This window comes from Pelobates fuscus, chromosome 7 (assembly GCF_036172605.1).
Source record: "Pelobates fuscus isolate aPelFus1 chromosome 7, aPelFus1.pri, whole genome shotgun sequence".
NCBI classification, from domain to species: domain Eukaryota; kingdom Metazoa; phylum Chordata; class Amphibia; order Anura; family Pelobatidae; genus Pelobates; species Pelobates fuscus.
The window spans coordinates 176,851,886-176,877,785 of NC_086323.1; the positions used below are offsets into that span (position 1 = coordinate 176,851,886).

The window sequence follows — 25,900 nt, forward strand, 5'->3', positions numbered from 1 at the left end:
TAACCTCATGTGAATTCCAAACAATGCTCACTTGGAGCAGATTTTCTAGCCGTTTTAACAGGACTGCTCCATTGACTCCTGTAAAACACAGAGAGAGAGTGGAGCCCAGTCCACAATACCCGGTACTAACTCTCACTTCAGTTTAAAAATAAATATATTTAATAAATAAAAGTGAATACAAGCCTAGCAAAGCGCTTGGGGAAAGCACTAACACTACGCATGTTGGGTGACATTCCCAGCGCACATGCGCTCCCCGGCCGAGCACACTGCGCACGCGCAGAGTCTTCCAGCTCCCTCACCGCTCCCCTTCACGGGTCGGAGCTACTGTCGCGATACAGAGCGAAACAAAGTACGACTGGGTTTTATATCGGAATAGCCGGACCTCGCCGCCCATTCGGGACGAGAGTTGGCGACAGCTGTAACGGGGCGCTGTGAGTATCCCCTTCTCGGTAGCCGGTTTACGAATTCAGTGCGGGCGGTGACGGCTAGAGCCCGGGGACTTGTTTGTGTGGAGGTGAAGATTCGGGCAGGGAGAGCGTGTTTATAAACCAAAACATTGCCGATTGGGAGGGAGCTAGTTACTTTTATTGTTTGCTTTCCAAGTGATGGAGGCCCAGTGTATTGCTGAACAGCCGTGTGTGGTGGGGGAAACCCTGACATGATGAAATCGGTAACATTGATAAACCTAACATGACGTGACGGCTGAGAGAGGCGTGCCATTACCTGAGTGACTGATCTGGAGGGAGGGGGTACCCTACACTGGGACCTGCCTTCCCCCCCATGTGGATCTAAATGGAAGAATAGTGGTAAAAAATATATTGTGTGTGTGTATATGTATATAATTTAGAACAATATATCATTATACACATTTTAGTTTTTTTTTTTTTTTTAGTATGCTTATCCTCTAAACTCTAAAGTTGTAACAATGTCATCTGAGAGGCTACATTTTGGTTAAGTAGCAGGTTTGGAAACATTTGTACAGAGTTCTAGCTTCCATTTCATCATTTTGATTTCTATTGTCCTAGCCTTGAAGTTTAGTGAATAGCCTAGTCCTCTCCGAATTGTCCATAATTACAATTAAAATTGCAAAATGTAAACTAGAATGGCAATTCATTCTTCATGTAACTTCTATTGGCTTTAAAGGGACACTATAGTCACCAAAACAACTTTAGCTTAGTGAGCAGTTTGGGTTTATAGATCATGCCTCTGCAATTCTCACTGCACAACTCTCTGCCATTTAGGAGTTAAATCACTGTTTATTCAGCCCTAGTCTCGTCTCCCTGCATTTTACTTACACAGCCTACCTAAATACTTCCTGTAAAGACTTGTAAAGTAAGTTAACAACCCATTGAAAATGAAACCTTTTTATCTCCATGCAGGCTGTGCTAGTCACAACCGGGGATGTATGGCCAGGGCTACATAAACCAACGGGATTTAACACCTAAATAGCAAAGAACTGAGCAGTGACCTATAAGAAGCATGATCTATATACAAAAACTGCTTCATTAAAGAGTGACACTATAGTCTACAGAACTACTAAAGCTTAATTTAGTGTTTCAGGAGTTTTCTATAGCCTGTCCCTGCATGCTTTTCAATGTACCGTATATACTCGAGTATAAGCCGACCCGAATATAAGCCGAGGCCCCTAATTTTACCCCAAAAAACTGGGAAAACTTATTGACTCGAGTATAAGACTAGGGTGGAAAATGCAGCAGCTACTGGTAAATTTCTAAATAAAATTAGATCCTAAAAAAGTTATATTAACTGAATATTTATTTACAGTGTGTGTATATAATGAATGCAGTGTGTGTGAATGAATGCAGTGTGTGTGTATGAATGCAGTGTGTGTGTATGAATGCAGTGTGTGTGTATGAATGCAGTGTGTGTGTATGAATGCTGTGTGTGTATGCAGTGTGTGTATGAATGCAGTGTGTGTATGAATGCAGTGTGTATATAATGAATGGAGTGCAGTGTGTGTATGAGTGCAGTGTGTGAGTGCAGTGTGTATATAATGAATGCAGTGTGTGTATATGAGTGCAGTGTGTATATAATGAATGCAGTGTAGTGTGTGTATGTATGAATGCAGTGTGTGTATGAATGCAGTGTGTATGCAGTGTATGTATGAATGCAGTGTGTATGAATGCAGTGTGTATATAATGAATGGAGTGCAGTGTGTGTATATGAGTGCAGTGTGTGTGTATGAGTGCAGTGTGTGTATGAGTGCAGTGTGTATATAATGAATGCAGTGCAGTGTGTGTATGAGTGCAGTGTTAATGCAGTGTGTATGTATGAATGCAGTGTGTGTATGAATGCAGTGTGTGTATATAATGAATGGAGTGCAGTGTGTGTGTGTGTGAGTGCAGAGCATTGGTGGGGGTGGGCATTTTATTAATTATTATTATTGTAATATATATATATATATTTGTTATGTTATTATTTTTTTTTGATTTTATTATTTTTATTTATTTATTTTTTCGTCCCCCCTCCCTGCTTGTTAGCTGGCCAGGGAGGGGGGCTCTCACTCCCTGGTGGTCCAGTGGATGGGCTGTAGGAGGGGGGCTGTCAGGAAGCTGTAACTTACCTTCACCGCAGCTCCTGTCAGCTCCCTTCTCTCTCCTCCGTCCGTGCAGCTCCCAGGTCAGCTTCCTCTGCAACTCTCGCGGCCGCGCGGAGTGTTGCCACGGTAACCCGTGGCAACGCTCTGACCCCGCGGCTCTCGCGAGAGTTGCAGAGGAAGCTGACCTGGGAGCTGCACGGACGGAGGAGAGAGAAGGGAGCTGACAGGAGCTGCGGTGAAGGTAAGTTACAGCTTCCTGACAGCCCCCGGTCCTTGTCTGTATTATGGCAATGAAAATTGCCATAATACAGACAACTGACTCGAGTATAAGACGAGTGAGTGTTTTTCAGCACAAAAAATGTGCTGAAAAACTCGTCTTATACTCGAGTATATACGGTAAATGCTGCCTTTATATAGAAACACAGAATTTAAATTGCTGCCTAGTAACACCTCTAAGGCAGTAACTCAGCCACTAGAGGTGCATCCTATTTTAGTGCTGCAGTGTCCAACACCTACGTTCAGCGTCTCCACACATGCAGTCGCTGAGAACTCCCCAGACAGATGCATTGATTCAATAGATCTCCATAAGGAGATGCTGATTGGCGCAGCACAGGGTTTTGCTACGCATGCCTTCCACTGCTTTCATATGAGAGCATCTGACTGAATGAGATTATCAAGATTAATGATCTTAGCCATGTAGGGAGGGATCAGCTTCTACGAGACCTGCGTGACGGTGGAGAAACGTTAAATAAACTACCTTTTTTCTCATACCTGAGAGGGGCCAATCACCTAAACAGCCACTCCAGGGTTATAGTGTTAGGAGTACATGTTTGCATTCCTAACACTAAAATGTTCCTTCAGCTAAAGCTGTTTTGGTGGCTACAGTGTCCCTTTAACCCCTTAAGACCGGAGGGCGTACTATTACGTCCTTTTAAAAGCGGCTCTAAACGCCGCAGGGCGTAATAGTACGCCCTCCGGTTTTTAGTAACTTACCCGGTCGCCGGCGGTCCCACGCCGGCGATCGCGGTTGGGGGGACTCCCAGGGAGCCCCCCCGCGGCACATCTTCCTCCTCCGGTCCCTCCCGGTCATGTGACAGTGAGGTCCTTGCGAGGACCTCACAATCACATGGCCGGTATAGCTGGCTGCAGCAATGCCAGCAGGGGGACCAACTGTAATGACAGTTGGTCCACCTGCTGGCTGAAATCAAATAAAATAAATGTTAAATAAGTGTAAAAAAAAAAATTTATACTTAGATCATATATATATTATATATATATATATATATATATATATGATCTAAGTATATATATACACATATACATACACACACATACACCGTCTAGGTGTATTTTAATATTAATATAATATATATTAATATCAAATTACACGTAGACTGATACTGATTAAATATATATATAATTATTGTTATATATATATTTATAAATAATATAAAAAAATAAATATGTAAATACGTAAAAAATAATTAAAAATAAAATATTAAAAAATATATAGATGTGTTTTATTTCCTTCTAACTGTATTGTGATATTAATATATATATATTTATATCAAAATACACGTAGAACGAAATAATATATATATCTATATACATAAATATATACGTATATATCACTATATACCTATATATAAATAAAAATATTAAAAGAAAAATATATATATATATATACGTATATATACACATATGTATATATATATACATATATTAATTCTACACATATATTTATGTAATAATTTTACATAATTAGGTATCCTAATTAATTACAATTAGCGGGACCTGCCTGACCACCCATGCCGAAAGTATAGGGAATTTAATTTGCTAGCACTATATTTAACCCTATAACTTTCCAAGACACCATAAAACCTGTACATGGGGGGTACTGTTTTACTCGGGAGACTTCGCTGAACACAAATATTAGTGTTTCAAAACAGTAAAATGTATTACAACCATGATATCGCCAGTAAAAGTGAAGTTTTTTGCATTTTTCACGCACAAACCGCACTTACAGGGACAATATTATTGCTGCAATACTTTTTACTGTTTTGAAACACAAATATTTGTGTTCAGCGAAGTCTCCTGAGTACAACAGTACCCTCATGTACATGTACTCATGTACAGGTTTTATGGTGTTTTCAAAAATTACAGCGTCAAATATAAGGCTTGTGTTTAATTTTTTTCACATTAAAATTCGCCAGATTGCTTACGTTGCCTTTATGACCCTATGGTAGCCCAAGAATGAAAATTACCCCTATGATGGCATACCATTTGCAATAGTAGACAACCAAAGGTATTGCAAATTGGGTATGTCCAGTCTTTTTTAGTAGCCACTTTTCACAAACACTGGCCAAAATTGGCGTTTTTTTGCATTTTTCACACACAAACAAATACGAACGCTAACTTTGGCCAGTGTTTGTGACCAAATGGCTACTAAAAAAGACTGGACATCGCTTATTTGCAATACCTTGGGTCGTCTACTATTGCAAATGGCATGCCATTATGGGTGTAAATTTATTTCCTGGGCTACTATACAGTCTCAAAGGCAACGTAACCAATCTGGCGAATTTCAATTTCAAATGTAACACGCTATATTTGACCCTGTAACTTCCCAAAACACCATAAAACCTGTACATAGGGGGTACTGTTTTACACGTGAGACTTTGCTGAATACAAATATGTGTATTTTATTGCAGTAAAAGCAAACAGTATTATGACATTGACAGTTAAAATGTCATGTAGAACGAAAAAAATCAAAGAAAAACTTATTTTCTCCCATTTTTTTCATATTAAATTATGTTTCATAGCTAAATGTTTGATATTAAATGAAAGCCCTGTTTCCCCTGAATAAAATGATATATAATAAGGGGGGGTGCATTTAATATGAAAGAGGTGAATTATGGTTGGACAGACATATAGCGCAAATGCCAGGTTTTGTTTACGTTTTGTTTCGTTCACAACTTGTACATTTGGCTGCAGTGTTAAGGGGTTAAGCAGGGCCGGACTGGCCCACCTGGAAATTTCCTGGTGGGCCGGCATACTATTGGGTCGCACAACTCTATTACACAGTGACCGGCAGGAGGGGATGCATGGAGCTCTGGGTGCTAATGCGACAAATGGGGGGGGGGGGGGGCCTCATGGGACACGTGGGGATGCTGCTGAGACACATGGGAGGCCTAATAAGACTGGGCTGGGAGAGGGCTAATGGGATGCCTGGAGGGCAGGAACCTCTTACTCTCACTTCCTGCTAGGAGTGTTGCCTTTGAACCTCAGGGAAAAGGTTAAGCTGTTACTAAAGGACCACTCTAGGCACCCAGACCACTTCAGCTTAATGAAGTGGTATGGGTGCCAGGTCCAGCTAGGGTTAACTAATTTTTTTATAAACATAGCAGTTTCAGAGAAACTGCTATGTTTATCAATTAGTTAAGCCTTCCCCTTTTTCCTCTAGTGGCTGTCTCACTGACAGCCGCTAGAGGCGCTTGCGTGCTTCTCACTGTGAAAATCACAGTGAGAGCACGCAAGCGTCCATAGGAAAGCATTATGAATGCTTTCCTATGCGACCGGCTGAATGCGCGCGCAGCTCTTGCCGCGCGTGCGCATTCAGCCGACGGGGAGGAACGGAGGCGGAGAGGAGGAGGAGAGCTCTCCGCCCAGCGCTGGAAAAAGGTAAGTTTTTACCCTTTTCCCCTTTCCAGAGCCGGGCGGGAGGGGGTCCCTGAGGGTGGGGGCACCCTCAGGGCACTCTAGTGCCAGGAAAACGAGTATGCTTTCCTGGCACTAGAGTGGTCCTTAACTGGTTTGGCTACTTACATTGGTAGATGCACCAGGACAATCCTGGCACCATAACAACTGGCAGTGGCTATGGTACTTGGAGTGTTCCTGTAGCATTTTGTTTCTGCCTAATTTTCAAGAGCTAGTTGAGCATATAGTTTTTGTTTTCTTCATTAAATTACTGCCAGTTTAGTTTGAAAAGAGCCAGAATGTGTAATGTGCTGTTTGAACCAGGTGGTTTGCAGGTTTACATAACAAAGTAATAAAGCCAGGCTTCTAGACTGCCTAGTTTTCAAGACTTCACTAGTTAGTACCAGTAGTGTGAATGCTGTGTTCTCCCAGAAATGGTTGGTTAAGAGTTGTAAGAATGAATAGGGAACGAGTTCACAAATAAAACTGGTATGGAAAATTATTATATAACCTAAGCAGTATAGCATATGTAATGGATATCGGCACTGAACAAATTTCCCAAACCTTAGGAAGCATATCTTTGTTACAAACCCACTGGCATATGTCCAAAATCAGGGCAGTGCACTTCAGTTATTGTGGGTACTATGGTAACTCACAGATAATTGTGATTACAAAGGCACTGTGTTAAAGGACCACTATCGGCTCCCAGCCCACTTCAGCTTAATGAAGTGGTCTGGGTGCCAGGTCCATCTAGGATTAACCCTTTCTGCTGTAAACATAGCAGTTTCTGAGAAACTGCTATGTTTACCTATGGGTGAATCTAGCCTCTAGTGGCTGTCTCATTGACAGCCGCTAGAGGCGCTTCCGCGCTTCTCACTGTGATTTTCACAGTGAGAAGACGCCAGCGTCCATAGGAAAGCATTGAGAATGCTTTCCTATGGACTGGCTGAATGTACGCTGGGCTCTTGCCGCGCATTCAGCCGGTGACGGCGAAAAGGAGGAGGAGCCCGGCGGGGGAAAACAGGTAAGAATTAACTCCTTCCACCTCCTAGAGCCTGGCAGGAGGGGGGCCCTGAGGGTGGGGGGGGACCTAGAGACCCTATAGTGCCAGGAAAACGAGTATGTTTTTCTGGCACTATAGTGGTCCTTTAAGATTAAGATTTTCTTTTGTTTCTTCTATTTTTTTTTTTTTTTACTAATTGCCAGATACAATGTTTAGCAACAAATATTAGTAAGGTTCAAACATAGGCATGGACACTTTATTCTGTTTTAATGGGACCTTTGTCCAAAATGTATGTACTTCATCTAGAAAAAGTCCCATCTTTTTGAATAGGAGTACAGCAATAGTTTTCAGATCATACATTTTTGGTTGTTAAATTCAAGAAAAAAAATAGCAAGCTCATTCTCTGTGGGCTTGGCTTCATAGACACTTTTCTTGTTTTTAAAGCATATAAAAGATAGTCATCTGTTTAATTCATTAGTGATCGTTTTGAAAGAGGTGGATTTCTTGGAAGTGTTTCATTTTTACTTATGTAAGTAGTGCTTGCATTGCTGTATTAGTGCTAAACAATAATCTATACATTGTGCTAGCACAGGGATGTGGAATTTATATCGCCTGAAACATGCAGTTCTGGGCAAGCATTTTTTATATCCTTTCACCTCTGGCGTGGACAAGAAACAGGGATGTGTATGAGTGGGGGATTTGTGCTGTAGAAGAACTGGACGCAGTATTTCAGAGGTGGCTGTGGGGCCCCCAGGAGACCACCAGTCAATGCACAGAGCTTATGGCCGCCAGTATGCAGCATGACGTCATAACCCAGTAGCCGACAAAGTGCATGGAGGAAAGAGAAGTGAAGAGGACAAGCTCCAGCCCGAGCGCTGGATCTTGAAAGCAGCTGGCAATATGAAAGATGCAGTGGGACTGTACTGTAGGTGTGTCAGATGTAGTTTGTGTGTAAATGGGTCAGTGTATGTCAGTTTGGAGTGTGACGTGTGTATTTGTGGTTATGTGTGTCAGTGTGTGTGTGTCTGAATGCACATTGTGTGTTAAAAAAAAAAAAAAGCGTGTGTAGGTCAGTCAGGACAAGTTTGATAAAAAAAAAAAAAAAAAAATGATACTTACATTTTTGAGAGTATTATACATATGTAGTTGCTTCAATGCTCCGAGGTCTGTAAGTTTTGCACTATTTGGTCCTGCCTCCTTGCCTGTCCCTCTGAACCGCGATTGTCCCCAAGAAGAGCAGTCCTCCATCACACAGACCTGCTGGCTTCACTGCCTGCACACCAGAGTTAAAGTCCTGTCTTAGTACTGCAATGTTAACATTGTTTTACATTGCAAGACTGAGAGGGACAGGGACACGTCATTAAGTCCACTTCAATGAGATGAAGTGGTCTGGGTGCCTATAATGTCCTTTAACCCCTTAAGACCACAGCCAAATGTACAAGTTGTGATCCAAAAAAAATGTAAACAAACCACAGAATTTTACTATATGTCTGTTCAACAATAATTTACCTCTTTCATACTAAGTGCACCCACACTTATTATATATAATTTTGTTCAGGGGAAACAGAGCTTTCATTTAATATCAAACATTCATATATGGAACTCCATTTTATATGAATAAAATCTAAAAAACTTGAAAAAATTATGAAATCTTATTTTTCAATTTCAGCATGGCAATTTAACTGTTAATGTCAGAATACTGTTCGGTTTTCCTGCAATAAAACATACATATTTTTATTCAGAAATGTCTCACGAGTAAAACAGTACCCCCCATGTATAGGTTTTATGGGGTTTTGGAAAGTTACAGGGTCAAATATACGGCTTGTCCATTATTTTATTTTCTGCATAGAAATTTGACAGATTGGTTTGAGTGACCTAGGTTGCCTTTGAGACCGTATGGCAGCCCAGAAATGAAAATTACCCCCATCATGGCATACCATTTGAAAAATTAGACATCCCAGGGTATTCAAAATGGGGTATGGCCAGTCTTTTGTAGTAGCCACCTGGGCACAAACCCTAGCCAAAGTTAGCGTTTTTTTTTTTTAACACATAAAATCTGTACTTTCACTGATAATATTATTGTTAGTATATCGTTTACTGCCCTGAAACACTCCTAGTTCTGTTCAGTGATGTCTCACGAACACCATGGTACCTCCCGTGTATAGGTTTTATGAGGTTTTGGATAGTTACAGGGTCATATATACGGCTTATCCATTTATGCTTTTTCACCTTGAAATTTGTTAGATTAGTTTGCAGTGTCAAGGCTGCCTTTGAGACCGTATGGCAGGCAAGAAATGAAAATTACCCCCATCATGGCATACCATTTGAAAAAGTAGACATCCCAGGGTATTCAAAATGGGGTATGCCCAGCCTTTAGTAGTAGCCACTTGGGCACAAACCCTAGCCAAAGTTAGCGTTTTTTTTTTTTTTGCATTTTTCACATAAAATCTGTACTTTTACCCTCCCTTGGTTTTCGACCTTTAGCTTAAAATAGTTTGTTGGTTTATAATTTCTTAAAGGTTTGATGCCAGGGTTGCCTTCTCCCAGATAGTGCAGACCGTCGCCCTATGATAGGCGCACAATACATACACATACGTTGACATTTCTTATTGCACTGGAACACTGCCTAACAGTACATGGTAGTGGACACTAAGGCAGGGAGTTTCGCACGACTATCTCTCATCGTGCTTTGCAGTCAAGACAGTAACTATGGAAGAGACACGGCACAGTTAATGTTTTCTCACTCGACACCTACACTGTGTACATCATGCCTGATACTGAGTGGGACCCTAATCCACTGTTATCTGTTATACGTAATATGAAGCTGAGACCTCTAGCTCGATGACCCATCAATCTCCTCACTATGTTTTTCAGACACTCATGCCGCACTACATACAAGCCACAATGACTTAACCTTAAGCGTGCCTAGCTTTGCTTAACCCGTAGTTAATGTCACATGTTATCTAAACGTTGTTTTAGCTTGTTAATTTTAATTTTGTAAATATAAAAAATGTGCCGACTTTACTGCCACAATGTGAAATGTTTTTAAAATATGCCGGTAGAAGCTGTTGTGGCTCTACCTGCTTGCTGTAACCATCTGCACAAGAAAAATAAAGAATACAATTTTTTTTATTTTTTTTTAAATCTGTACTTTTACTGATAATATTATTGTTAGTATATAGTTTACTGCCCTGAAACACTCCTAGTTCTGCTCAATGATGTCACATGAGTGCCATGGTACCCCCCATGTATAGGTTTTATGGGGTTTTGGAAAGTTTCAGGGTCATATATACGGCTTATCCATTTATGCTTTTTCACCTTTACATTTGTCAGATTAGTTTGCAGTGTCCAGGCTGCCTTTGAGACCGTATGGCAGCCAAGAAATGAAAGTTACCCCCATCATGGCATACCATTTAAAAAAGTAGACATCCCAGGGTATTCAAAATGGGGTATGCCCAGTCTTTTGTAGTAGCCACTTGGGCACAAACCCTAGCCAAATGTAGTGTTTTTTTTTTTTTTTTTTAATTTTTCACATAACATCTGTACTTTCACTGATAATATTATTGTTAGTATATGGTTTACTGCCCTGAAACACTCCTAGTTCTGTTCAGTGATGTCTCACGAGCGCCATGGTACCCCCCATGTATAGGTTTTATGGTGTTTTGGAAAGTTACACGGTCATATATACGGCTTATCCATTTAGGCTTTATTACATTGAAATTTGGCAAAGTGATTTTCTGGGCCTATATCTCATTTGAGAGAGCATGGCAGCCTGGGTAATAAAATTTCCACTATTATGGCAAACCATTTTCAAAAGTAGGCAACCCAGAGTATAAGAAATGGTGCATTGCAAGATGTTTGGTCTAACCACTTTATCAGAAATGAAAGGCCCACATAGCGGTTATAGCTTTATTTGTGCTTTTTCACACACATTAACTCAATTTTCACAAGACATTTCATATTCCTGATATGAGTTATTGCAACAAAGCCTCACTATTTGTATTTAACATTTTATTTTTAAATTAAAAGAAGAAAAAAGATACATCAAGGTAAAATACTTTGGTGCCTGCTAACAAATAATGGAAGGAAGCTTGCAAAGTACCCCCATGTACTAGATTTTCTGTTTTGGGGGGGAAGTCACGGGGACAAAAATATTAGATGTCCTTTTCAAAGTTGGCAATTTGACGAAGTGATTTTCTGGGTCTTTCTCGCCTTTGAGAGATCATGGCAGCCTGGGTAATAACATTCCCACCGTTATGGCAAACCATTTTCAAAAGTAGGCACCCCAGAGTATAACAAATGGCATAATTTGAGATGTTTGGTCTAGCCATTTTAACAGAAATGCTGGGCCCATGTTGCGATTTCTACTTTGATTTTTGTCTTTTTAATCAGATAAATAGCATTTTCACTGGAAATGTCATAATACATAATATTTTGATTTAACACTGTCTTCTGAATATAACGGTACCCCCACGTATTATTATTTCAGATTTTACTGATAAGTCACAGGGCGAAATATATTAGATGCCCTTTCAGCTTGTAAGTTTGCCAAAATAATTTTCTGGGCCTAGTTAGTGCACTAGAGACTTAGTATTTTGACTTAAGACTGTCTTTGGAATATAACAGTACCTACATGTACCATGTTTCCAGGTTTTTATTATATCACATGAATAGAACAGTACCCCACATACACTTTGATCTGAAGGCAGAGAGAGGCAGATAGATCTTTGATATCACATAGAGAGTCACTGTGTGAAAAGTTTGAGAAGTAAAAAAAAAAAAAAAAAAACCTATTTTTTGTAACCCTTTCAGTGCTAATCACAGCATTAAAGGGACACTCTAGGCACCCAGACCACTTCTGCTCATTGGAGTGGTCTGGGTGCCAACTCCCACTACTCTTAACCCTGCAAATGTAATTATTGCAGTTTTTTATAAACTGCAATAATTACCTTGCAGGGTTAACTCCACTTCTAGTGGCTGTCTATTAGCCACTAGAGGTCACTTCCTGGTTTCTAGCACAGGAAACCTGTGCTAGAGTGTCGCTGGACGTCCTCACGCTGTGTGAGGACCTCCAGCGTCGCTCAAAACCCCATAGGAAAGCATTGAAATGATTTTTCAATGCTTTCCTATGGGGAGACGTAATGCGCATGCGCATTAGGTCCCCTCGGCCGGTGGGCGAGATCAGTCTCGCCCACCGGCCGTCGCAATGGATAGGAGGAGCGTCGCGGAGGTGGAGACAGCGGCGAGGGACATCGCCGCTGCTTCAGGTAAGTCACTGAAGGGTTTTTTACCTTCAGTAACCGGGGATTGGGGGGTGGGAGGGAGAGGGACCCTCCAGTGCCAGGAAAACGGATCGTTTTCCTGGCACTGGAAATTCCCTTTAACCCTGTGATTAGTTTTTTATTGGGAAGTCACATTTCAAGTACTACAAATGTAGTATTTTGAGTTGTTTGGTGTAGCCACTTTAGAATGGCTAGCGTAAACAGGGACAGGCCAAGGTCAGGGGAATCCAGAATTCAGAGTAGTCGGTAAAACAAGCCAATGGGTCGGTATAGGCAGCTAACAAAGCGTAATCAGGACAAGCCGAGGTCAGAAATCCAGGTAAATCAAGCAAACAAACTGCCAAAGTCCCATACAGAGTGATTCAGAAGTTCAGCTCTGTATGGTAGACTTTGAAACAGTCTGTTATGCAGAGGGCGGGTAGAGATGGGCAGGTTGGACAATAATAACTGGAGTCCTTTCGGACTCCTTTCTTGTAGCAAACACGGCACTTTCTTTGGGGAGCTTTTTTACTAGGGGTGGGTGGGATTCGGCAAGGGAAGTGTTTGCCACAAAGTCTTTGGAGATCTCCTGATTCCAAAGTGGGATTGGGGGGCTGGGTAAATAACATACGGGACAAAAGGCTTAATGTGAATTCGAGGAAAGGGCAGGGCCTACCTATGACCTCTTTTGTATAGAGGACATAGGCATTGAAAATTGCAATCTGGCTCACGTAGATTGCAATTTTCTTGTACCAGGTCCTAGTTTTTCGGTTCACCGGATAGGGATGTATGCATTGGTCAGCCAAGTCTACTCCCCCCATAAACTTGCTATAGTCTACAATGCACTTCGGCTTTTCCAGATGCTCAGTGCTACCTCTCACAGACACTGTACTTTCGTCATGCATTGTAGACAGCATGTATACATCTTTCCTATCTCTGAAGCGAAGAGCAAGCAACTCATCCTGGCGGAGAGCTGAAGAGGAACCTCTACTGCTTCTGCCTATTGCCAGGGCTTGGGGGAAACCCCTGTGATTCTTACTCACTGTGCCACAGGCTAGGGTTTCAAAACAATATACATTTTTAAATAATTCTATAATGGTATAATAATTGTCAACCCATAGCCTATATCCCTTATTCAACAAGGGAAGGATTAGATCCCAAACAATCTTGCCACTTGTACCCACAGAATCAGGGCATCCTGGTGGGTCAAGATGGCTATCCTTCCCCTGGTAAATGCGAAACGCCCATGTGTAACCAGTACAGGATTCACATCATTTATAAAATTTAACGCCATATCGGGACCGCTTCGATGGAATATATTGCTTAAATAGCAGTCGACCTTTAAATTTCATAAGGGACTCGTCAATTGAAATATCTTTATCGGGGACATAATTTTCAGAAAATCTGTCTGACAGGAGTTGAATAAAGGGCCAAATTTTATATAGCCTGTCAAACAGTGGGTCATTTCTAGGGGGGGACAGTGAGTTATCATTAAAATGAAGGAATCGCAGCAGTTGCAGGTAGCGATCCCTCAACATAACCTCAGGGAAAAGAGGTGTAGCCAGGATGCGTTGCTTGCTCCAGTAGGACCTGATACTGGGCTTTTTAACAATACCCTTAGGGTTAAAGCCGAAACCGCTTCATCTCTGCGACATCCGTGGGTCTCCACATATTCCTGCGACCATAATGGGACCCCGGATGTGCAGAGAGATACTGCATAGCAAACAAATTCGTCTGACATAAAGAGCTCAAAAAAACGAATTGGCTCGCAGTCGTCCACTGTTACAGTGATGCCAGGTGTAACAGTGAACGGCGGTATTTCTGGGGCCATCATATTTAGAGGCACCCAGTCTCCGCCTGGCATTGGGCTTGCTGAGCGTCCTCTTGTGAGTGGTGGTGGGGCACCATCACTTGAGGTCTCACTCAGAGGCTCAATGTCAGAGGCAGTGATAGTGTCACTGTCTTGCAGAGTGTCACTATCATTGCCTGCCAGAATGGCATACGCCTCCTCGGCTGAGTAGCGACGTGCCATTCTAGGGTGACAAATTAATTAATTTATATACTAAAGTGGGTAATTAATTATCTACCTGCCTAACACCTACTACCCCCCCCCCCCCTAAAAAAAATAATATAAATGTACTGATCACAGTATAGGCAGCTGCAATCAGTACACTGAAAGGGTTGTTTTTAGATCTATAAAAATAACCCTAAAAAAAGTCAGTCTGATCAGAGAGCCCTCTGATCATAGTGATCACTGATACAGTACTGTACAGCAGATAAACTGTACAGTATAGTGATCACGGCAGCGGGGAAAGGGTAATGGAGATTTGGGTTGCTGCGACTGACACAAAGAGTAAAAAAAAATTAGAAATAATTTTTTTTGATCCAAAAAAAAAATAATAAATAAATGCCCTAATCAGGTTGATATGCTGTGATCAGCACTGAAAGGGTTAAATAAAATATACATTTTAAAACTTTAAAAAAAATTTAAAACTTTGTTTTTCCACAGGAGCTGCAAAAGCAACGATCTCTCTGCCTCTCTCTCTCAGATCGAAGTGAGGTGAGGAGAGGGGCAGAGACAATGTGTCAGCCAGTGATCTGAGATAATTGGCTGACACATGCTAACAGTGATCACAGTGACTGGCTGTCACTGTGATCACCTCCTACAGATCGCGGTAATTGGCCACAGGAGGAGTGCCTGGGTGGTACAGGCATGCCCCCCACCGCGATCTGTAGGGGGATAATGGCTGCAGTTACACGTGTCAGCCAATAGGCTGACACATAGTAACACTGATCGCACTGACAGGCTATGGCAGCCTGTCAGTGCGATCTGATTGCAGCCTGACTGCAGATCGCAGTCACTGACCCCAGGGGGGCTGCCTGGGGGGCCAGGCATGTCCCCCGACCGCGATCTGCTGCAGGAGAATGCGGCCGGCTCCATGTGTCAGCCGATTTCAAATTGGCTGACACATGGTAAATACCGATCGCAGTGACAGCCTGTCACTGCGATCAGAAGCTGCAGACCGCGGTCCCCAGGCACAGGGGGGCTGCCTGAGGGGCCAGGCATGCCCCCCCGACCGCGATCTGCAGCGGCCATGTGCCGCCGGCCACGTGGGGGGTAAGACCTCACAGGACGTTCTATGCCGTCCTGCGGCGTTTAGAGCCGGCCAATTAAGGACAGCATAGAACGTCCTGCGGTCTTAAGGGGTTAAAGGCAAAGCCAGGAAAAACAAACAAGGAGGAAAAATGTAAACATTGTTTTATTTCTCCTTCTCTTTATGCTTTATCTATGCTGACTGCCATACGCACTGACAATGCTCTTTGTCATTTTACACAGCGTGGGAAAATTCCAAAGAACTTTCCCACGCTGTGTAATTTGACTCATAACACTCTGATTGGATGGATATCAAGCCATCCAATCAGAGTGTTATGAGTGATTTTACACAGCATGGGGAAGTTCTTTGGAGTTTTCCCACGCTGTGTAAAATGACAAAGAGCACTCTGATTGGCTTAAACCAAGCAATCAGAGTGTTCTTAGCCTAATTGCAAGGCAAGGCTTTATAAGCCTTAGCCTAATTGCAAGGTTCAGCTTTATAAGCCTTCCCCCGCCCTGCAGAGCTCAGACTGCACGGAGCCCTCCATTGGTGAAGATGGATTCATTTTTTAACGTTGGGTTTTTTCTTTTTCGTCAGGGTTTTTTTTTTTTTTTTTAATGGGCGCTCTGTTTTTTTATTTTATTTTAAGTTCGGGTATTATGTTTTTTTTTTATTTGGCCTTTTTTGGGGCTGAAAAATGAAGATTTTAGAAGAAAGAAGACATCGAATGGTAAGTTTTCTTTTTCTTTACACGTTAGTTATTTTATTCCCCCCTCACTATTTTTAGGGTGAGATGAGGTAGGTAGGGGATAGTTTTTATTTGGGTAGGGGGGTGACTAGGGGCTTGGGGACCTCTAGTCACCTTTGAAGGGCAGGGGGATTTGTTATTTAGGGCCCACACCCGTTGCCCAGGGGTGGGGGCTGGGGGGGAGGACAGTAGGTCCCGTCCCCCTTTGTGATCTATGGCCCCCATCCATCACGCAGGGGGGGGGAGGACAGTAGGTCCCCCATACCCCATTGTGATTTATGGCCTCCACCCACCGCGCAGGCTGCTCACTGTTAAGTAGACATGCCCCTACTTACATACCATTATTTGTATCATGTCATATAATTCACTTTAAAAAAATTATAAAATATGGTGAAAAATCTAAATAAAAAACGTGTTTTTTGACTTAAACTTGAAAAATATTTTACTTATCTACAAAAGCTAATAAAAAAACTGCTAAATAGATTCAAAATGTTGTCCTGAGTTTAAAAACACCCAGAGTTTACGTGCTTTTTTGCAAGTTATAGGGCTATACGTACAAATAAGAAATAGCTGTTTAAAAATATATATTTTTACAATTTATCAATAGTGACATTGTAACACTGTTATCTGTCATAAATCTCTGAATCACTCCTCACATGTACATATATTTTTAAAGTAAACTACCCAGGGTATTCAATATGGGGTATGTCCAGTCTTTTTTAGTAGCCACTTAGCCACAAACACTGGCCATAGTTAGCATTTATATTTGTTTGTGTGTTAAAAATGTAAAAAAAACAATTATGAACGCTAACTTTGTCCAGTGTTTTTGACTAAGTGGCTACTAAAAAGACTGAACATACCCCATTTGCAATACTGTGGGTTGAATTATTTTGCAAATGGTATGCCATCATGAGGGTAATTCTCATTCCTGGGATACAATACGCTCTCAAAGGCAACGTAACCAACCTGGCAATTTTCAATGTAAAAAAATATGACCCTTATATTTGACCCTGATACTTTCAAAAACTCTATTAAACCTGTATATGGGGGTTACTGTTATACTCGGGAGACGTTGCTGAACACAAATATTAGTGTTTCAAAACAGTAAAATGTATTGATACTTTCACTGATGATGCCATTTGTGTGTGAAAAATGCAAAAAAAGTCACTTTCACTGACAATATAATCGCTGTGATATGCCTTACTGTTTTGAATCACTAATATTTGTGTTCAGCGAAGTCTCCCGAGTAAAACAGTACCCCCCATGTACAGGTTTTACGATGTCATAGAAAGTTACAGGGTCAAATAGAGTGCTAGCAAATTAAATTCTCTTGACTTTCAGCCTGGGTTGTCAGGCAGGTCCCTCAAATTGCAATCAATAAAATGACTTAATTATGTAAAAATATTACATAAATATGCACGTAGAATTTAAATATATATGCATATTTATATATTTGAAGTCTACGTGTATATTTATGAAATTATTAGTAATTTTGCATATGGATATATATATATATATATATATATCTCGTATAATTTTTATTTATATATACATAGATGTATATATAATTTAATTCTAGGTGTATTTATATATATCTTCTTGAAAAAAGTCCTACGGGGGACTGAAACGTCGACTTATATGTCTTTGAACTTTGGCACAATAAATTGTTTATATTTTTTTACGAAGACCTCTCGAGTGCACTCTTTCCACTGGTGTGTGTGTGTATATATATATATATATATATATATATATATATATACACACACAGAAGAAGACAGGAGCACTCACTTGGATTTCCAAAAATATATATTTCAATAAATCACCTCCACATCAACGTTTCGACCCTTCAGGGTCTTTATCAAGATAATAATAGTGTCCAACAATACCAATATATACATAGCTAATGAATAAGTAACTTACCCCATCTGTGTAAAAAGATTTCTATCCGATTCCATCTTTGGTGTCAGTGCGCATGTGCAAAAACGTGGTCCGGTGCGTGATGACGTAATCATTGTGCGCCCAACAAACCCAGCGTACTGACGTTGTAAGAAATTATGACCCTCTTACAAGGATATTCTTTTAGGGAATGTGTGACAAATAAGACACAAACACAAGTGTATAATAAAATGTATTGTTAATATTAATTTAAGGATACTGTTAGATTTTAAAAAGGATATACACATTACACATTATAACCATAGTCAGTCCAAAACCAAAAGATACATAATAAAAGGGCAATACTTAAACATTTCAATTGAGGTCTTCCCCTTGCGCCTTCATCCTGGGTAATCTGGAACAGACTCTATCAGTTCACCATGGCCCTGCTTGCTGCGCTGTCCTCTCCAAAGAGACAAAGAGAGGAGAGAGCCTTCCTTGGATGTTGTCCTTTTAAAGACTGATTCTTGGAGTAATAAACTACAAGTCCCAGAATTCCTTTTCCCTCCCAAAAGTGGTTTATCCCGCCCTCTTTCTCCAGAGAGTTCTGTCTTTACACAAGTCTTTCCCTTTGATCTCTTGGTTTGATCTCTTGGTTTCTGGGTAGGTAAGACAGAATTGCTTGGGGAAAACACACACTTCCATGGTTACACCTAGATGTTAAAACAGGTTGGCAGGAGAACTGCTGGAGGGATGTAAGCTTTTGTTTTAGCTGGATGTTGTAAAATGCAATTGAAAGCTTTGATCCTTATCACACTTTTATCATTTAAATGACCCCAACTTGTGAAACCAGTCACATACACAGAAAGGTATATACAATATTGCAGTTTGGCATATCAATTTCTTACAACGTGATACTTGCGCGTCCCAAAAAAGAAAAAGTGAATCGTTACCATGGAAACACCAACACCTCCGTGAAACCTCTACAAGGAGAACACTTCAATATTAAAAATAGAATAGTAGGACCAGATATAATCCGCTATACAAAGCGGACCAAGAGGACAGGATAGTATTACAGCGATAATACTGGGTTAACCTAGATAATGTACCTGATGGCTACCCCATATGGCATATGTAAAAATAAAAATAAAAGAAAGTGTGTGAGAAAAAAATATATATATATATAAAGATATGAAGATATAAAGTGCCTATGCTAACTAGAAAATAAAAATAATTCCTAACACAAACATGTTAAATCCTAAAAGTGAAGAACTAGCAGTGCTCATATAAAAAAGAAACCAGTGAATGGTTATAAAAAACACATAGTGATGTGCAAACCTGGTGTATGCGTCTATCTAACCTACCATCTGAACCTACAACAATGTCTAATCCAAATATATGCAATGCAACATCTAATCTAAATGTAGTGATGCCACACTGAGAAGAGGGGGTTCCGTCCTATCAAAAAATGTAAATAAACCTGTCATTTGGTAACAAATATATCAATAAATGTTTTCATAAATTTTTTTTTACCTACAAAAAAGTTTTTTTAAGGGTCCTAATCTATCCAAAAAACTTATGGACAGCAGACAATAACAAAAAAAGGGGGATCTTTCCTTAATAAAAAAAGAGAGGCTATCCCTACATCCATATATGCAGGCTAAACATAGTCATTGTAAATTATTACTGAACCATAAGAATATATACATATATACATTTATCGGGTGTCTAAAAATGAGTTAAATGATATATACTCATTGAGACCTTTGGGTTGAATAGTGTCCAGTTGTTTGATCCAGAACGTTTCTCTCCGTAATAACAGTCGAGAGCGGTCTCCACCTCTGGGTAAGACCGGAACTCTGTCTATCGCAATGAATTTCAGTGTAGGCAACCTGTGATTAAATTGTAGGAAATGTTTCGCCACAGGTTTTTCTGTCTTCCCATCTCTAAATGCTGTTGTGATAGCCGATCTATGGCCTCTGATCCTCTCCCTGAGGGTTAGGTCAGTCTTTCCAACATAAAATAAACCGCATGGACAAGAAATTAGATACACGACATGATCCGTTAATCATGATATATAATGAGAAATCTTGTACCGTTTGCCAGAATGTGGATGCACAAAGGATGTACCAGTTAGCATATGCCCACACGTCACACAGCCTGGACAGCGAAAACATCCCTTCCTCTCTGATATGTTAGGGACCAACTTCTCCCGTGGTAAATCTGTCTTCATCAACAAATCCTTCAGATTCCTGTTTCTGACATAGGATATTCTGGGTGGATTAGAGAAAATTCTACTCAGTGTCGTATCCGTTGATAAAACTTCCCAGTGTTTCCTGATGCTCTTTGTGATGTTATCACTAGAGGAATGAAACTTCATAGGTAAAGTGATTTGGGTCTTCGCTGTGCGGACCGTACCTTTATCAAAAACTTCAAACGCCCGGTCTAAAGCTTTCCTCAAAACATGTTTCTCATACCCTCTGTAACGGACCGTTTTGCACACAAGGGGATAAAACCCAGTTTAGGCGATAATCCCTTTTGGATAGACCAGCAGCTACTGTAAGAACCAATTTCCCGAACTCCCAAACTGCACGGATTCACCAACTCTAGGACAGCAGACACACGAACCCTGGAAGCAGCCGAACAGGAAAAGCAATACGAACAGCTTACACTCCTGGCAGTCGGCATACAGTCAAATTCCCCCCAAGAATGAGACAACACTTCAGCTTCAGGGTTAAGCAGGAACTCATTTACTCAGGGCTACCTGCCCGGTATTTATGCAGGTCTCCCACCTGGTGGACACTCCCCTAGGGGACCAAATGGAAGACTGTAACAAAGGACAGACATAAACCAATTACAGACACACAGCAGTAAACATTCCCACAATGCATCATGGCTTCCTCCCTTCTGCCCTGGAGATAATTGTAGAAGTAATCCAATTATCTCCCAGGACAAAGACAAGACTCCATTACACATGTGGGGACCTAAATACAGTATTATGCTTTAAAATATATAAAGTTACTTTTAATACATTAAACACAGACATGTAACATATCCCCAGATAGCTCAGGTCTGGGTGCACATTATTAGGTGAATGGCACCCAGACCACACGAATACAGTTTAATCGCCATGGAGCCAAAGTCTTTAATCACACGAATAGGCTCCATGGCATAGCTATCTGGGTTACCACAGTTCACATAGAAATACCGAATTCCGGTGTTCGGTTAATCTTGTACGATTAGGAACCAGGCGACGGACGGCTCAGCGGTGTTCGTGCAATTAAGTGTCCATTTACAGTTCCATAAGTTAGGTGCCGAACACCGCTGGCCGCACGGTACTTGCAAAATGGCCGCCGCCACGTGGTCGGCAAACGAACAAAGGCCACCCAGCGTTCATCAATTAAGCTGCGGTTAACCGCAGCTTCTGGGCGGTTAATTGACGGCACACTCCAGCTCCTAGGTGGTCCCTCACACGAAGATGCCTTTCTGCAGGGAACATAAAAGGTTTAACCTGCAGGGCCATAGTCACAGGGCAGGAGGCTAACAACCAGGCTCCTCCAGTTCACAGTGGCGAAGTTGGTTTCGCCACACCCTCTTTCCAGAAAAGCTTGGTTCATGCTTTCAATCTGTAGATTCCGCGTAGATTTGTCTGAATTGTTTCTCATTACCCTGAGAAACTGGGAAATCGGTAAAGATTTTTTTAGAGACAAGGGATGATAGCTGGTGTAGTGTAGTAAGGTATTTCGGTCAGCTGTTTTTTTTTTGTATAAGCGGTAACCCACCTGGTTACCAACCTTGTACACCTCCACGTCCAGAAATTGAATTGTGTCAGTATCATAGTTTAAAGTAAGGCAAATCGGAGATTCATCATTATTCAGTGTATTGATCATAGAGGTGAGCTCCGCTTCAGAGCCAGACCATATGATAAAAATATCATCCACAAATCTGTGGTATGAGATAATCTGCGAGCCGTATTGTTGGAGGATACTGGATCTTTCATAGATGTGCATAAAGCAATTCGCGTAGGAGGGTGCTATTGCTGATCCCATCGCTGTCCCCCTGAGTTGCATGTAGAAAATCTTTTCAAATCTGAAATAATTGTTGTATAGAAGGAATTCCAAACATTCTACCAAGAATTCTATAGGTGGGCCCTTGTACTTGTTACATTCACTTAGCCATATCCGTATAGCCTCAACCCCTAATTTATGGGGTATAATAGTAAACAAATTCTTAACATCAATTGTGGCAAAAATCACAGGGGAGTCAGGTAGCCTCAATCCTTGTACTTTGGAGATATAATCTTGGGTATCTTTCAAGCAAGTTGGAATATCCTCAATACAAGACTTGCAGTGGTGGTCCACATATTTGGCCAGGGGTTCCAATATCCCCCCACGGGCTGAGACTATGGGTCTCCCAGGTGGGTTTCTAGGGTCCTTGTGCACCTTGGGTAAGGTGTATAGTACCGGGATTTTAGGATTATCATTCACCAGATATGCCCCTGTGTACTCCTCAAGCCATCCAGCCGTCATTCCTCGTCCCACCAGCGCCCGTAATTTATTCAGAATAAGTGTGGTAGGATCATATGTTAATGGTTTGTATGTGATGACATCACTCAATTGATTCATCACCTCTTCCCTGTAATCCTTGTAATCCTGGATCACAATAGCACCACCTTTGTCCGCTGGCCTGATGGTGGTGATGTCATCATCTCTCAATTCTTTTAAAGCCACTCTTTCCCCTTTAGTAAGATTGTGTCCATTCTGCTTATGATTATTAAGGGTGTAATCTATATCATGTCGTAATAATTGTCCAAATGTTTTGATCGAAGGTTGTGCTATTTTAGGTTCTCGACTGTTATTACGGAGAGAAACGTTCTGGATCAAACAACTGGACACTATTCAACCCAAAGGTCTCAATGAGTATATATCATTTAACTCATTTTTAGACACCCGATAAATGTATATATGTATATATTCTTATGGTTCAGTAATAATTTACAATGACTATGTTTAGCCTGCATATATGGATGTAGGGATAGCCTCTCTTTTTTTATTAAGGAAAGATCCCCCTTTTTTTGTTATTGTCTGCTGTCCATAAGTTTTTTGGATAGATTAGGACCCTTAAACTTTTTTTTGTAGGTAAAAAAAAATTATGAAAACATTTATTGATATATTTGTTACCAAAGGACAGGTTTATTTAAATTTTTTGATGGAACCCCCTCTTCTCAGTGTGGCATCACTACATTTAGATTAGATGTTGCATTGCATATATTTGGATTAGACATTGTTGTAGGTTCAGATGGTAGGTTAGATAGACGCATACACCAGGTTTGCACATCACTATGTGTTTTTTATAACCATTCACTGGTTTCTTTTTTATATGAGCACTGCTAGTTCTTCACTTTTAGGATTTAACATGTTTGTGTTAGGAATTATTTTTATTTTCTAGTTAGCATAGGCACTTTATATCTTCATATCTTTATATATATATTTTTTCTCACACACTTTCTTTTATTTTTATTTTTACATATGCCATATGGGGTAGCCATCAGGTACATTATCTAGGTTAACCCAGTATTATCGCTGTAATACTATCCTGTCCTGTTGGTCCGCTTTGTATAGCGGATTATATCTGGTCCTACTATTCTATTTTTAATATTGAAGTGTTCTCCTTGTAGAGGTTTCACGGAGGTGTTGGTGTTTCCATGGTAACGATTCACTGTTTCTTTTTCGGGACGCGCAAGTATCACGTCAGTACACTGGGTTTGTTGGGCGCACAATGATTACGTCATCACGCACCGGACCACGTTTTTGCACATGCGCACTGACACCAAAGATGGAATCGGATAGAAATCTTTTTACACAGATGGGGTAAGTTACTTATTCATTAGCTATGTATATATTGGTATTGTTGGACACTATTATTATCTTGATAAAGACCCTGAAGGGTCGAAACGTTGATGTGGAGGTGATTTATTGAAATATATTTTTTTGGAAATCCAAGTGAGTGCTCCTGTCTTCTTCTTTGTCTATTTATTGCTGGGAAGCACCCGGGTTAAGTGACTGACTGTGAACTTGGAGGTTGAGTGCCAGAGGTTGGACATTTTTGTATATATATATATATATATATATATATATATATAATCTCTATCCAGGGTTTAGGAGATAGTCGGCACTCAAGGTCTTTAGAAAAGTAGAAGTTCTTTATTGAAGATTCCCTATAGTCAACGTTTCAGTTCACGCAGGAACTTTCATCAGGACAAAGTATCTTTGTCAAGGTGTGTGTGCCATTAAGAGAACACATACCTCACTGACATTGCACTTTCCCCCGACCCGGTCCCTCCCAGAGGAGTTCCAAGACCCTGCTTTTACTGTTCACCATTTTTTTTTTGTATGTTACCCAAGGATCCCAAATCTTGTCTAGTTTGTGCCGTTGTCGAACGTTGGTGGCCCCTATAAGTTCCATACTATGGTAAATATCCACTCTATCTTTCATTGTTTGTATTGAAGGAATATGGGTACTTTTCCAGTTTAAAACTATGAGATGGCATGCCGCTAGTGAAATGATTTTGCGTAATGCCTTTTGTGCAAAAGACCCTGCTTTAGTGGGCATAAATAAGAGGTAGTTTCTAGGAGTGAAGGGCACCCATGGGAGCTTCAGTGATGAGAGTAGGTTTTCCACCTCTCTCCAGAGGGAACCTATTTTCGCACATGACCGCCAGTTTTGAAGCATGGTGCCTTCTTCCAACCCACATCTCCAGCATGTTGAGGGCACTGAAGGGTAGATTTTGTGTAGGCGAGCTGGGATTAAGTACCACTGGTATACTAGTTTGCAGTGTGCTTCAACGTGGTGATAGCACTGTTACCCCCTTTAGGGCATTCAGAGACTCTAGCCAGGCCTCATCTGAGAAGGATATGCCGCAAGCTATTTCCCACCTTTCCTGGAAAGAGAATCTGTTTGAGTAGACCGCTACCCAGCAGGCTATAACATGTAGTAAGCACTTTAAGTTTTAAAGTTTTAGTGGAGTTTTCCAGCATTTTTATAAACTATTGCAATCAAGGTGGTATTCCCCTATGAGGTTGCTGAAGCGTCTCTAGATGTGAGAGGAGTAGGCCTTTTATCTGTAGGTACATAAGTATATAGTTGGGAGTTAAGTGAAATTAGGCCACTAGAGTTGGGAATGGAATAATGGTGTTGCCAACTATTAGTTGGGAAATTTGAGATATTCCAACCTCACGCTATTTCTGGAGTTGTAACCAGGGGGATATGGACTGTAGAGACTGTAGTGGGGTGTCTGGTAGAAATAATTTGCCTAGATTGTGGTTTCGGAGCAGTGTGTCCCACGTGTGTAACATAAGAGTGGTGGTGGGAAATGCGGCAGGCAACGTTGACCTAAGGTGTTTGGGTGTCCAGAGGTGCTCTGTTAGGTGTGCGTTGTTGCTCCATGTCCACCCATCCCAATGTGCCTTTTGGTGCATTAATGGTAGCGACAGCCTACAAGATGGATGCCTTGTAATATAAGGAAATGTTGGGTACGCCCATGCCTCTGTTTTGGGTTGGCAATTGTAGCAAGGTCAGTGGAAGTATGACTTTATTGTTGGCCCAGATGAACTGTGTAAGCACCCTCTGCAGCATTTTGCAGTAGGAAGGGGGTATACAAATGGTGAG

The 25,900-nt window shown here is 41.0% G+C and overlaps 1 protein-coding gene across 1 annotated transcript in view; it reads left to right on the forward strand.

Moving 5' to 3' along the window:
- Positions 1–258: 258 nt before the first annotated feature.
- Positions 259–25,900, forward strand: part of CEBPG (CCAAT enhancer binding protein gamma) — a 74,550-nt gene continuing 48,908 nt past the window's right edge. Inside the window, exon 1 of the mRNA XM_063427585.1 lies at positions 259–431. The gene's annotated coding sequence lies outside the window, so the exon portion shown is untranslated. The remainder of the gene's footprint in view (positions 432–25,900) is intronic.